The following is a 14,260-nucleotide window of genomic DNA, read 5'->3' on the forward strand; positions in this document are numbered from 1 at the left end:
CTCCTTGGGAACTTAGTGAATTCTGAGTTCTAGGACAGCCTGGCATGTATGAGCTCCTGTCTGAAGAGCTGGATTGGATTTGTTGGGAGTAGATATGGGAAGAGGGTAGTGCCGGGTTAGATCAAAACATATAAACACACAAAACGGTCAGCGAAGTAAGATACTAAAAATAAAATAAAAATAAAAAGCCTAGCTCCATCTAAACCTCCATGAAAAACTAAACTATATCTTGCTCTTTAAGGATGCATACCCTCTTCTCTCAGGTCAGAAGCCAGGCTGACCTGAGAGTTTTCTGATTGCTCTCCCTGCCCAGGTCCTGGTCCCCCTTCTGGATGGATGAGCAAGGAAGAATTTCCAAACCTCATCCTGTAGTCTGATCTTTGATCCAGGATCAATGGTTAGAACACAGCTATCCACAGAGTGCCTGCCCTGATTTTGGATGCATAGAGATTACAATGCTGTGACTACGATATTTTTTCAATTGTGTGTGTGTGTGTGTGTGTGTGTGTGTGTGTGTGTGTGTGTGTGTGTGTGTGTGTGTGATGGTGGGTGTATCAAAGTCAGAGGGCACCTTGCAGGATTATGTTTTCTCTTTCCACGATGTGGTTTTGGTTGATCAAACTCAGGTCCTCAGGCTTGGTGGCAAGCACATTTACCCACTGAGCCATCTCTCAGCCCCAAGAATGTGGTGAGTCTGAACTAAGATGGAGTGTGCTGTGAGCATGATGTAACCCAGGAGCATGATGGAAGCCAGGGGTCCATGCATGCTAGGCAAACACTTTAATTACTGACCTACATGCTACATCCCCAGCCTGAGAAGAGGCATGTTTTGTTGTTGTTGTTGTTTTAACATGGGGTGAAACGATACTTTCCAATACAGGATTGAAATTACAATTTGGGGGACCAAGAGTCACAGCTCACTCAATCTAGAAGTCAAAATGAAATGTACCTTACCCCCACCTGATTACTAGGCAGAGGCCTGGCCTAGGCTTAGCCAATCAAATGCTTCCACACGGGTTTTTCCACTATGGGGAAGCAATACAAAGAATCAATGAAAGCCAAGGGTGGAACCAGCTAGGCAAGGACAGGGAGTGTTTAGGATGATGGATGCTCTCCTGTGAGCCCCTGCCCTGGTTTGCCTGCTCAACTGGGCCTGTTTGCAGAGCCTGTTCGGAGGACTTCCTATTACTCAGCCTATAAATTCCCTTCCCACTCACTGCTGTCAGACGGACTCTGCTGCTTACAGTTTATAACCATGGCAACAGGGAGCACCTCCCACTGACCTGTCACAGTGCCAGGCTGTCAGAGGCTCTGCCCTTTGCCTTCCTGGAGACTGTCATACAAAAAGACACACTCAGCTCTTGTCAGTCCACATGGTCTTGGAGATTCACGAATTAAATCCCTTGCAGAGATTATTAACTGTAGCAAGGCCATTCTCTCCTTTCTTTTTCAAAATTATGATGAAATGTACATAACATAAAATGCCCAGGTCCTTAAGGTTTGGGTCATGATTCCAGAACATTGGATACCATGGCTAGGTACACAGTCCAGCACAAGATCTAGAATGCTGGTACCCCAGAATATGCCTTTGTTCTTCTGCTTTGGTGACCCCCTCCCCCCACTGGGAGCCCAGAGTTTTCCAATCTGATTAGCTTTGCTTGTTTGAGTATCACAGGGCACCTACTCTTGTGTTTCGGAGTTTGTTTTTTTTTTCAAGACAGGGTTTCTCTGTGTAGTTTTGGTGCCTGTCTTGGATCTCGATCTGTAGACCAGGCTGGCCTCCAACTCACAGAGATCTGCCTGGCTCTGCCTCCCGAGAGCTGGGATTAAAGGAGTGTGCCACCACTGCCTGGCTGAGTTTGGGGTTTTTGCTTTGTTTGTTTTAGCTAGTTTATGTGTTTAATATCCATCACTGTTTATAAGGCTGTGTAATAAATTCCATGGGCCTTGTGCACTTCATGGGCTACTTCCTTCATCCAAAAAACAAAAACAAGAACAGAAAACAAACAAACAAAAAAACCCATATAGCCATGAAGGCTTTAGCACTCAGGAGGCAGAGGCAGAAAGAACTCTGTGAGTTTGATGCCAGCCTGGTCTATATACTGAGCTCCAGGACAGTCAAACTACATAGAGAAACCCTGTCTCAAACAACAACAACAAAATATATATATATATATATATATATATATATATATATATAGTCTGTCCAGAGGGATCTACATGGAAAAGCACTTGACACCAAACCTGACAACTCGAGTTCGATCCCCAGACCCCACATGGAAGGAGAGAACTGATGACTGAAAGTTGTCCTCTGACCTTCCTATCTTGCCACTACGTGCCCACCCCTCCCAGTAAATAAATATATGTAATAAAAATTATTCTCAAGTATATATACTTAAAAGTGTGCCTCTGACCTACGTTTGCCCAACTTAGGAGTTCATTTTTGTGACCCTAAAGCCATACCCTGTGACATGTGGGTCAGTCAGCCCTGAGTGTTTCCTTCTGAGTAGCTGTTCTATGGCACTGTCTCTTCCTCAGGGCACAAAATGATGCCATCTCGGATTTTGCCAGTAGCCAAGGCAACAAGAACACAGCAATTCAGTGGTAGCCAGGTTCATGGTAAAGATAACATTAATGGATGGGCTGGAGAGATGGCTCAGAGGTTAAGAGCACTGACTGCTCTTCCAGAGGTCCTGAGTTCAATTCCCAGCACCCACATGGTGGCTCACAACCATCTGTAATGAGATCTGGCACCCTCTCCTGTATACATAATAAATAAATTTAAAAAAAATTATAAAAAAAAAAAGATAACATTAATGGGGCTATTAACACTTCCTAACAGATGTTTTAAAAGTCATAAAACCCTCACCCCCTTGCTGACCCCAGCTGCAAGGGATGTAAGAGATTCCAGACTGACATTCAGAGTAAAAGGTTAGTCTCAAGAAAAACCCTACGATGTGACTTGATGAGGTCACCACCCATGGGGTTCATCTCTGTGGTAATGCAACTATTTGGGAGTCACCTACACTCCTTCAAGCTCTTCACCCATGTTCTGTAAACATCCCTATAACGAGAAGTCCATGGAATCTGCTTAAAGGGCAAAGGAATTTAGCAAGAGAGAAAAACTCACTGTACAAGTCAGAATTGTTGCAAGTTCTGGAATGCTATTCCAGCCACCCGAGTCAATCCCACATCCAAACCACGAGGGAACAAAGAAGTTTACCTACCCTGTGTCTCAGGTCTTAAGGGTGGCTGGGAGGCCACCCCAGGGGCATGTACTTCAAGGTCATAGGCAGATGGAGCAGTTACCTGCTATGCTCTAGAGGCAATGCTTCAAGGTCATAGACAGGGCAGCTATCCACTACATCTCCCCCTCTTGTCTAAATAAGAAAGTTCTAACCTAGTACAAAACTATACACAATAGGAACAATTATTAGGTATTGACCAGGAGAGGGGAAAGGTAATTACCTAGCCAAAAATAGGATTACAACCAGCAAGAACAACATCAAACAAGAGACACATACTAAAATCCAGAGATGTCCAGAACATAGAAATGGCATGTTACAGAGATTACTCCAATAGCTGTTCTATTGTTCTAAAAAATCTAACTTTAGTATCTGAAATGTTCTTAGCTAAGAGATGAGAGGATCATAACTGTAACTATCTAGTCTTCAACCCCATCAAAGACCTGAGAAGGAAAATAATAATACCTGAGAAAATGGAAAATGCAAGCAAGAATTTCCAAAAAAATTTGTGAGAATAGACAGAGACAGTCACCTAAAGTTTCTCAGCACTGTTGGGGCATCCATTTTGGCTACAGGCCTAGAATATCTGACAGACCACTTTCAGAAGCAGGAATTTTGAAAGAGCATCTTACCCTGTCTTTCAGAGTTCAGTAGTCACTCTTCCTTGTGTTCTGCTCATTCAGAAAGGAGAGCATTCACACTGTCAGCAGTCAAGGCAGGATCAGTTCTTTGCCCAGCAGGCCTTTTTGTGCCAAGAAGAATACAAACTTCGAGAAAGAGTGTCTTAGAAGCCCAACATTCTCTCGTGAATAGATTGGTGCTGCCAGGAGCAATCATATCTCAGGTCAACAGCATTCTAAGTTAATAATACATTTAAATGCCATATTCTCTAAGTCTATGAAGTGTTTGAAGATTACCTATCCATCCAACATATATTTCTGTATATCTAGAAAACCAAACTAACATAACTATAAATATGGCAAGCATGAGTGCCTGTTAACCTGTAATTTTTATCAACCTAAATAACTTAAGACTAAGGCTTCACATTATAGAAATAAACAATCTGTAAACAGATGTACAGTATTGGGACAATGACCTTGAACTTGAGACAATATACAAAAATATCTTCATCAGAGGTAGAAATGTATAGTACAATATGCAATATGACAACAATATCCTTAATATGTATCAATACAAAATATCCTAAACAGAGGTAGAACATAAATACAGTATGACAAATATAATTTTACATTTGTATCAATATACAAAATATCTAAAATGGGAATATAAAAATAGATTACATTTGTACAATATACAAGAATTCATATCAGTGCAAATTATCCAATGCTGATAGTTTGCTAAATTAGTTTACTAGTAGATACAATAATCTACCTTAATATCCTATACCTATCCATTTCCCTTTTTTCTTTTCTTAAAGAGAATACTGAGTCTAAATTTTATTGTTCCACCCCAACTCTATAACAACTTATCCTTAACCCCGAGAAAAATGAAACCTTTGGGAGAGGGGGTGTCGTTTTCTTATAATTGCTTCCTGTTGTTTGGGCCATGGTATCTCTGTGAGGTCTTGTAAGAAAGCTTAGATAGTTAGGTCTCAATAGGGCTAGCTGTAGATTCTGCAGCCAGTCTCAGAGTAATGGGTAAGGTTGCCTGAGAGTCTGGCTAGAAGTGTAGTATGATGGACCATTTCATCTTAGAACTGTCCTGAAGAGTTTTCAGTACAAAGCTGGTCATCGAGTAATGTTCTTGGGTACAATGATATCATTCTGGACCGGGTAGATTCATTGTTGTGGGGCCCTGTCTTTCTTCTGGAGACTTCGGAGATTGCTATTGAAAAGACTTATTTTTCACTGTGGAAAACTTGAACATTATTTACATCAAAATGGAAAGTTTGGATTTGGGATGATTCGAGGAAGGATTCCCAGAAGTCAAGGATAAGCACAGAAAGAAACAGAATCTTGACAACAATGGTGCCTAGATAACTGGTTTTCTTCTGTCCCACACCACTTGGCTCTTCCAATGTGAGATAGAATCTACTAATTTTTCTTTAGCAACATGCTTGGGTTTAGAGAAGGAGAGAGCCACATTTCAACTCCAAAGCCAGCTTGATTTATAACTGAATTGGGGCCACTGTAACTATCTAGTCTTCAACCTCATCAAAGACCTGAGAAGGAACACAGTATTACCAGAGAAAACAGGAAGTGCTTCCAGGTTTTTCTGTTATAAACAAGCATCTGAACATTTTTTTATGTGTGCCCATGTCACTGTGGATGTGTTTTCATCGCTTGCCCAGGTGCCCAGTTTCAGACTTCACTCACTTGGTATCATCGGCCTTTTAGCCAGAGCTCTACATTGTAGCACACATAGATGCCCTTTTTGAGTCTCTGTTTCACAGTATCACTTTCCATCTGACCTTGTGACTAAAACTGTTGTGGAATATTAATTTAAGATGTGTTATATTTGTTTATGCTGTGGAACATTTGTTTAATGATGCAAAGATGTGTTGCATTCTTTTGTGTTGCACTTGTTTAATTCTGTGAAGCTGTGTTGCTTTGCCTGCCTAAAACACCTGATGGTCTAATAAAGAGCTGAACAGCCAATAGCAAGGCAAGAGAAAGGTTAGGCAGGGCTGGCAGGCTGAGAGAATAAATAGGAGCAGAAACCTGGGTAGAGAAGAAATAGGAGTGAGATAAGAAGGAGAAAAGAAGGGGCCAGGTACACAGCCAGACATGGAATAAGAAGGAAAGAAAAGATATATGGAAATAGAGAAGGGTAAAAGCCCAGAGGCAAAAGGTAGATGGGATAATCAGAGGCAAAAGGTAGATGGGATAATTTAAGGAAAGCTGGCTAGAAACAAGCCAAGCTAAGGCCAGGCATTCATAAGAAAGAATTAAGTCTCCATGTATTTACTGGGAGCTGGGTGGCAGGCCCCCAAAAGTGTAAAAGAGTGAAACAACCAGCAACATAAGACCTCACCCTTGAGACGAGAGCAAAGGCAACGTGTGCCCTTCTGAATCGGGTTATAGAGGAGGCCTCCTCCTCCTCCACCCTTACTCTCTTTCCTCCTCTCTTGAGATAGACTATGTTATTACCATCAATCCACGTGAGTCTATTAAATGGGTAACAGGATTTATTAAAATATAAATTGAGGAAATACACTCACAATTACAGAACAGAGTAGACAGCCGAAGTCGTCCTCTGATCTGACCGGGAGCGAATCCACCTCTCAGGCAGGAGCAGGGAGAAGGGACATGTGACCCTTCTCCCTCTCCTTTTAAGAGGTCATGGACAACGGCAGGAAGCACCACCTCCTTCAGGCCCTATAGCCCAAGGTCATGGGCAGATCCAGTACCACTACCGAGTGTGGTGCCAGGGCAGGGCACAGAGTCCTGGAGGGCTTCACAGAGCAAAGATGCCCACCTGCCCTGATGCTCACTCACTTCTGCACAGCGGGGGTTTGGGAAAGCAACCTCTGCCATGCCAGAGCCACCAACAGCTCAGACAGAATCTCCCCAAATTTAAGATCTTTTAGTCAGTCTTGCCAAAGTAGTATCTTGTGACAGACACACACCGTACTGAGCAATAGAAATTTTTCCAAGCTAAGTGAGGTACCAGATCCAGTCACTCTGACCCAGGGGGCAAGCTGGAAATGCTTAGGGAGCTGAATGAAAGTCCAGGTAAAATATCAAACATCCCCCGGGGCTGGGGCTGGGGCCCAGTTAGCAGAATCTCTAGGTTTAATCCTTACACACACACACACACCCCAAACTAAGCATAGTGGCACACACCTGTAATCTGGGTACTTAAAAGGTGGAGGCAGGAGGAGCGGAAGTTCAAGGTTATCCTGGGCTACATAAGAGCCTGATTCCTTCTCCTCCCTCCCCCCTCCTTCCCTCCCCCCTCCCTCCCTCCCTCCCTCCCTCCCTCCCTCCCTTCCTCCCTCCCTCCCTCCTTCCCTCCTGCTTCCTCCTTCTCTTTCTTGTTCCCTCTCTTTCCCCAAGTATTCTTAGGATAGGTGGTACCTTTTTCATCAAGGAGCTGAGTTAATCCAACATGACAGCCTATCAGAGCATCAGGGCCATGGACACTCAGAGACAAGAATAAGAAGGGCATGCCAGAAGACCTGCCTGCCAAGTTCAGGTTTGTCCTGCTGTCTGACCTGGTGAAGCCTTTTTGTGGATCCTGGCTGTCATTCTCCTATGTGCAAAATGGAGGTTGTTTGATTATGTGTGCTTTGCTCTAAAGAATAACAAGCTTAATAGTGCTGGGCTAAGTAAAGACTGAGTATTGTTGGTGTATCCATAGTGTGTAGAGATCTCAGAACTCTGAATACAGGATGGAGTGGCTAGCTCATGGAGTTGGTCCTCACCATGAGGACCTATGGGTCTTCACTTTAGAGTGTATTTTAATAACATTTTAACTAATCTTTTCTTTTTTTTTTTTTGTTTTGTTTTGTTTTGTTTTGTTTTTTCGAGACAGGGTTTCTCTGTGTAGCTTTGCGCCTTTCCTGGAACTCACTTGGTAGCCCAGGCTGGCCTCGAACTCACAGAGATCCGCCTGGCTCTGCCTCCCGAGTGATGGGATTAAAGGCGTGCGCCACCATCGCCCGGCTCTTAACTAATCTTTTCTGTTTCAAGTGTTTGGAAGCCCAGTTTAAACTGTCTTGAGCAAAAAAGGAAATGTACATGATAACGTTCGGTATGACCAACGCTGGACACTCAGTCAGGGCCAGAACCCAGACTTTCTCATTGGCCTCTGCTGGCTCAGGTGAGCCCCTTAGCATTTCTGACATTGGTTTCCCCAGAGTTGAATGACAATGACCTCAGAGCTCCCCCGGAAAGCATCCACTCTCCTGTTCATTGGAAACAGGACGACCGTTAGCAATGTTCTTACTGCCCTTGGATGCTGAAGCACACAGTGGGGGCTTTTGCTCTGGCTACTCCAGGCAGCTCTTTTTTTTTTTTTTTTGGAGGGGGTGGGGTTCAAGACAGGGTTTCTCCATGTAGTTTTGGAGCCTGTCCTGGATCTCGCTCTGTAGACCAGGCTGGCTTTGAACTTACAGACATCTTCCTGGCTCTGCCTCCTGAGTGCTGGGATTAAAGACGTGTGCCATCACCGCCCGGCACTAGGGGAGCTCTTTAGGAAAGTAATGGCAGATGAACCTTTAGAAAACAACACTGCCTGGGCTTGCCCTTGACTGACTAGCTCAGGACCAGTAAGAAGTTCTGTTGTTGGTTTGGTTTTTGTTTCTAAACGTGTGTGTCTCTCTTTGTGTATGTGTGTTGGGATGCCTGAAAGAAGCCAAAACAAGGCATCAGATTCCATGGAGCTGGAGTCACAGGCGGTTGTGAGCTGTCTGAAGTGATCTGCTTAAAGAGCACCATGCATTTGGGGGAGAGGGGTGAGACGGGGTTTCTCTGTGTAGCCTTAGCTGTCCTGGAACTCACTCTTTAGACACTGGCCTAGAACTCACAAAGATCCACCTGCCTCTGCTTCCCAAGTGCTGGGATTAAAGGCGTGCATCATCACCCACCATGACATGCATTCTTAACCACTGAGCTATCCCTAGGACTAGCTGCTTTTAAAGCTGCTGAAGGGAGTTTGCTACTCAGTTAAAGGAGAACTTCACTATGGGAAGGGATGTCATTGCAGTATATTTCCTCATGATAGCCTGAAAGAGACCGTCTTCTGCTTAGGGAGAACACATGGTCACTGGTAATAAACTGGGCTTCAAGTCTCCTGATTAAAAAAAATATAAAAATCAGGGGCTGGGGAGATGGCTCAGCAGTTAAGCGCACTGGCTGCTCTTCCAGAGGTCCTGAGTTCAGTTCCCAGTAACCACACAATGGCTCACAACTATCTGTGGTGAGATCTGGTGCCCTCTTCTGGCCTTCAGGCATAAAGAACACTGTATATATAATAAATAAATATTTAATATATACATATATATATAATATGCAGCAATACATACTCAGTACTGTTTAGTACTTCCTATATTACTGACTTATCACTTGCAGTATCCTTTGAAGAGGGGTAAGAGGACAGAGGGAAGAAGGAAGGGAGGGAAGGAGGGAGGCAGGGAGGGAGAACAAGCAGTCTATTTAGAAGCACACAGTAGACAAAATTCATTTTACAGGTTATATAGGCAGGATGGAGCTGAAGGAAATTCAGACAGATGAGGGGAAAGACCAGGGAAAATGGCTGCAAAATCCATCACAGTTCTGACATGACGCTGAGTAGACTGGCTTCCAGGAGGGCCGGCACTGTGTGTAAGCACAGTGTCTGCACCTGTCTGCAGAACACAGAGCGAGACAGTCCTGCCTCTACGCTCTGGAGTAATTGCAGATCCTAACCACCAGAGGGCGCCAGAGAAGGCAGAAATGCCTGCTCACGACACCCAGGTGATGAAATGCCTACTAATCTGTGTAAGGAAGCAGCTTACAGTTGGTTCTCCAGAATGGTAACAAATGGGACAATTTTGCGTGTGAGTTTACTGTCTAATACTTTCAGTGTGAGCGGAGTAAATTCATAAGTAAATAAGCAACGTTAGAGGGTATGGAAAGCAAAGGGATGGTCTGTAAAGCATGTATGCATTCACTCAGCCGCTCTCCGTGCGTGTGGTGTTAGGTTAAATAGAAAGACAGATGGAGTTGCATTTTCTGCAACTGTCAGAGATTTAAAACTTTATGCTACTTTGCTAATTTCTTATTTGAAATGCCTACACCCTCCACCTACTAGACTATTTAGTGATGTGTGCAATGGTTGAGTCAGGTTAGTTAGCACACGAGGTCTAGGCTGGGACCTTGTTTGGTTTTGGGGTTATGCATCCTCTCTTGCTTCTTATAATAATCATTGGGAGGTTATTCCTTCCCCTATGAACTCTATGCACACACGCCCCTCTCCAGACAAGCCACCTAGCAACCACAGAACACCCCCCATCCCACAAGCCTCCACCTACACGTGGGGGGGCGGCTTTTCTCATCTCTGAACATCATACACATTTATTCACTCCTAGTGACAAAGTTTAAACAGATTCTGTTCAAATGTGTTCCCAGTGTGTCCTAGGATGACTAGAAGGGCCAATTAGGCCTAAACTGGTTTTGGGTGCATGCACAATAAGGCAAAGTGTGTCCTCTAGGCATCTTTCAGGAAGAATCTCTATTTACCATCTTATGCCTGTGCGTAATTAGGGGTGCAAAGGATTAAAATCAGATGCATTGTGGGGAGGGACATGCACAGTAGAGAAGTGATTCCATAATCTATCAGTCAGAACTCAAACCATGAATCTCATGACCAATCATCTCCTTTTCTTGACCCCACCCCCACCCTGTGGTAGTTTGAATGTAAATGGCCCCCATAAACTCATAGGGAGTGGCACTATTAGGAGGTGTGGCCTTGTTGAAGTGGATATGGATTTGTTGGAGGAAGTGTGTCACTGGGGGGGGGGGGGGTGGGCTTTGTGGTCTCCTATGCTCAAGCTACACCTAGTTCAGTTCCTGCTGCCTGTGGATCAAGATATGATGTCTGCCTGCATGCCGCCATGTCCTGCCATGATAATGAACTAAACCTCTGAAACTGTAATTAAATGTTTTCTTTTATAAGAGTTGCCATGGTCATGGTGTCTCTACACAGCAATAGAAACCCTAACTAAGACCTCCCCCCCCCCATGAAGCCAAAACAATAGTTGGGGACCCTGAGTATATTCACACACCTGGCCCTTTGTCAGTTTTGATGGTGGACCCTTCTCTGACCTTTACTCCAAATAAAATTTTTGTTTTGTTTTGTTTTTTGAGACAGAGTTTCTCTGTGTAGCTTTGCGCCTTTCCTGGATCTTGCTCTGTGGACCAGGCTGGCCTTGAACTCACAAAGATCCGCCTGGCTCTACCTCCCAAGTGCTGGGATTAAAGGTGTGTGCCGCCACCGCCTGGCCTCCAGATAAAATTATCTTGCTACTTTTTCAAGTCTCTATGAGTCCTTCTTCTCAATTCTTTGGATAAGAGGCCAAGAACCTGTAAACACCAGGCCCAGAGCCTGAGCACAGGTAACACACATCATGGAGGCTTTGGAGGAAGACAGCTGGGCTCCAGGTTCGTCCTGGGTTCTTCATCTGTGAATAGTTCTTCCCACACTTGTGCAGTGATGATGAAATGGATAGCCCACGCAGAGTGCTCACAATTCTGTCTTAGTTATTCTTCGATACTCCAGAGACTCCCACAGAGGGGGAAGTGGAGTCGTACCTACCTAACCCACTCATTTTACCCACCGAGAAGATGAAATTTAGCATAGTGACATTCTTTAAACTTCCAAAGTCTACAAAATGCTTTGGAATCCACTGCCAAGCATTAAATGAAGTAATGTACACGAAGCTCTCTTCAGTACACATCGCCATGCTCGCCTCTTCAAGCTGTGGAGTGGCTTTGTTGCTTTTGCATTGCGGTCACTCTAGTTCCTGACAGAAGGAACCTGCTCCCGGTGGCTGGGAGTTTCAGCCCATCATGACCGGAAGAGACACTGGCGCAGCTCGGATCATGGTGACTGGAGTGTTCAGCAAAGGCTGCCCACATCGCAGTGGACCAGGAAGCAGAGGGCAAGGCCAGAGCCACAGTCTGGGCTACAACTTTCGAAGGCCAGTCCCTAGTGACCTTGTTCAGCTAGATGGGTCCCACCTCCCGAACGTCCCACAGCAGCTCCAAACAATACCATGTACTGGGGAATGAGTGCTTGAAGTGTGAGCCTGTGAGGGACATTCCAGATTCACGCTCACTTTCACTGGAGCAAACTATGACCTGGAAAGAAGCTGGCTGATAGTTTCACATTTTGCAATCATATTTCCCATCAAATCAAACGAATGATAAACTGCCAAGTCATGGGGAAGAAGGGACACCTCCAGACCTGGGACTCAGAGCTTGTCCCCAATGGAGATGGAAACGCCTACAAACCCACACAAAGTTTGGGCTTGTCCTTTCCAATGAGGATGAGCATCTGAAGGTTGTGAGGTAAACCGAGAGATGTGGAATGGTCCTTCAGGCTAAGAGTCCCTGTAAGCTCTGAGATAAAGGGTCATGGTTTTCCTAGTAGAAGAGAAAGTTGAGGAGGAGCTCACTGTGAGCACTGGGATGTGAACTCCACAAACACACGAAGATCGGAACAGGAACGGATGGACTTAGACCACAGCTCTGGTACCACCATCTGCACCAGTGCCCGGCACTTAGCAGATGCTCAGTAAACACTGAGCAAATGCATTAAAACACTCCTCACAGCATAGGGAATGTACACATTGATGCAGCCTGGGATGCCAAAACTATAGGTTTGGAGGCAGTGAGACCAGATATTCAAACTTAGCACGTTTGAGAATTGTTCTCCACAAAACAAACAACAGCCTAAATGAAGCAATTTGGCTGACTGAAACTGACTCTAGAACAAGTTGGCCAAGTAGAATTCTAGTAAAGAAAGCTTAGCTAGGTGATGGCACACACCCAGCCCTCGGGAGGCAGAGGTAGGTGGATCTCTCTGAGTTCGGGCCAGCCTGGTCTACATAGTGAGTTCCACTACAGCCTGGCTACACAGAGAAACCTTGTCTCAAAAACAGAAGGAGGAGGAGGGAGCAGGAGGAGCAAGGAGAGAGAGAGAGAGAGAGAGAGAGAGAGAGAGAGAGAGAGAGAGAGAGAGAGAGAGAGAGAGATTAGTTTCTCTGTCATTGGTTACAGAAAGTCAGTTTGTTTGACTTTGGAAGTAGAATCTTTTTGTATCTTTTTGTATCTTTTCGCCCCTTTTCAAAGACTCAGAGCTGGGCCGTAGCCCAGTGGGAAAACACAAGCTAAGCACACGTGAGGCCCTGTTCTCCATGCCCAGAACCCCCAAAACAAGCAAATAAGAAAATAAAGAGACTCTCAGTGGTTTTGAAATTGCTGTTTAAGGACAGACACCTCTGAGTCGAATGGCTGGAAGCCCTGCTTTGATCCAACACGGCTCTTCTCGAGAGATCCGACTAACATTGATTAGTGATTCTAACTGGCAACTAAATAATTGGGTAATTATGAAAGTGTATTACCAAAACGCAGTCAGTGTCTCAGCTTGATAAATAGTCCCATTTCCCTTTCAAACATCTGAGCTCTTAGAAACCTGCTGCTTTGGTGTCTTTTTTAAAACCACTTTTATGCAATTTACTATTGAAGAGAGCAACTAAGGGAGAGAAATCTCAGCATGCAAAGGAGGAAGCAATCAGGATTCCAGTGAGGACAGAAGCGCTGTTATCTGTCAATAGCCTTTAAAAACCTCCATTTAAATGTAAAACTAGCCAGCTAACGGGACCACTGAAGCAGAAGGGGATAGAGTGGGTGGGAGGAAGACGGGATTTTAATGAAGTCGTGCTGCAGTAAACTCTACCCAACGCTAGAGGGCAGTGCAGTGCTAACATTTCCGCAGCCAGGCTGGCATGCCTCAATGTTAACATGCAAAGCTTTGGGGTACGATGCAGACCATCCTATTTCCGATGCCGTTAACACAATTAATGCCCGTAGGGCTTTTAGTGCTGTTATTATGAAAACATTCAATGTGTACAGAAGCAGCAAGAATCCTACGTTACTATTCCAACCTCGCGCCTTCCCCCCACCCCTGGTTAAGAAGAGTTCATGCTTCTCCGTGTGTCTCTATTTCTCTAAGTTGTTTCTGAAGTATTTTTAAAACCCACCCCAGACGTCATGTTACTTTGTCCCTGTCTGCTTCAGTTACCACCCCTGCAGGGTATGGAAGATTGTGGGGTTTTGGGGTTTTTTTCATAAATACAAGCTATATTAGTCAATGTTAATAAAACTCCTCGTTACAACCTAGCAGCTAATTTATAATCAAATGATTGCAACATCTGAAAACTCCCATTTTGTGGCTTTGTTTCAACCAGTAACCAAAGGAGGACTACTGGATGTATCTGGACACCCTATCCCTGAAGGCTCTTTTGGTCTAGATAGACTGGCTTCCCCTCACTTTCATGCCTATGTACA

This window comes from Peromyscus maniculatus, chromosome 1, assembly GCF_049852395.1.
Source record: "Peromyscus maniculatus bairdii isolate BWxNUB_F1_BW_parent chromosome 1, HU_Pman_BW_mat_3.1, whole genome shotgun sequence".
Classification (NCBI taxonomy): domain Eukaryota; kingdom Metazoa; phylum Chordata; class Mammalia; order Rodentia; family Cricetidae; genus Peromyscus; species Peromyscus maniculatus.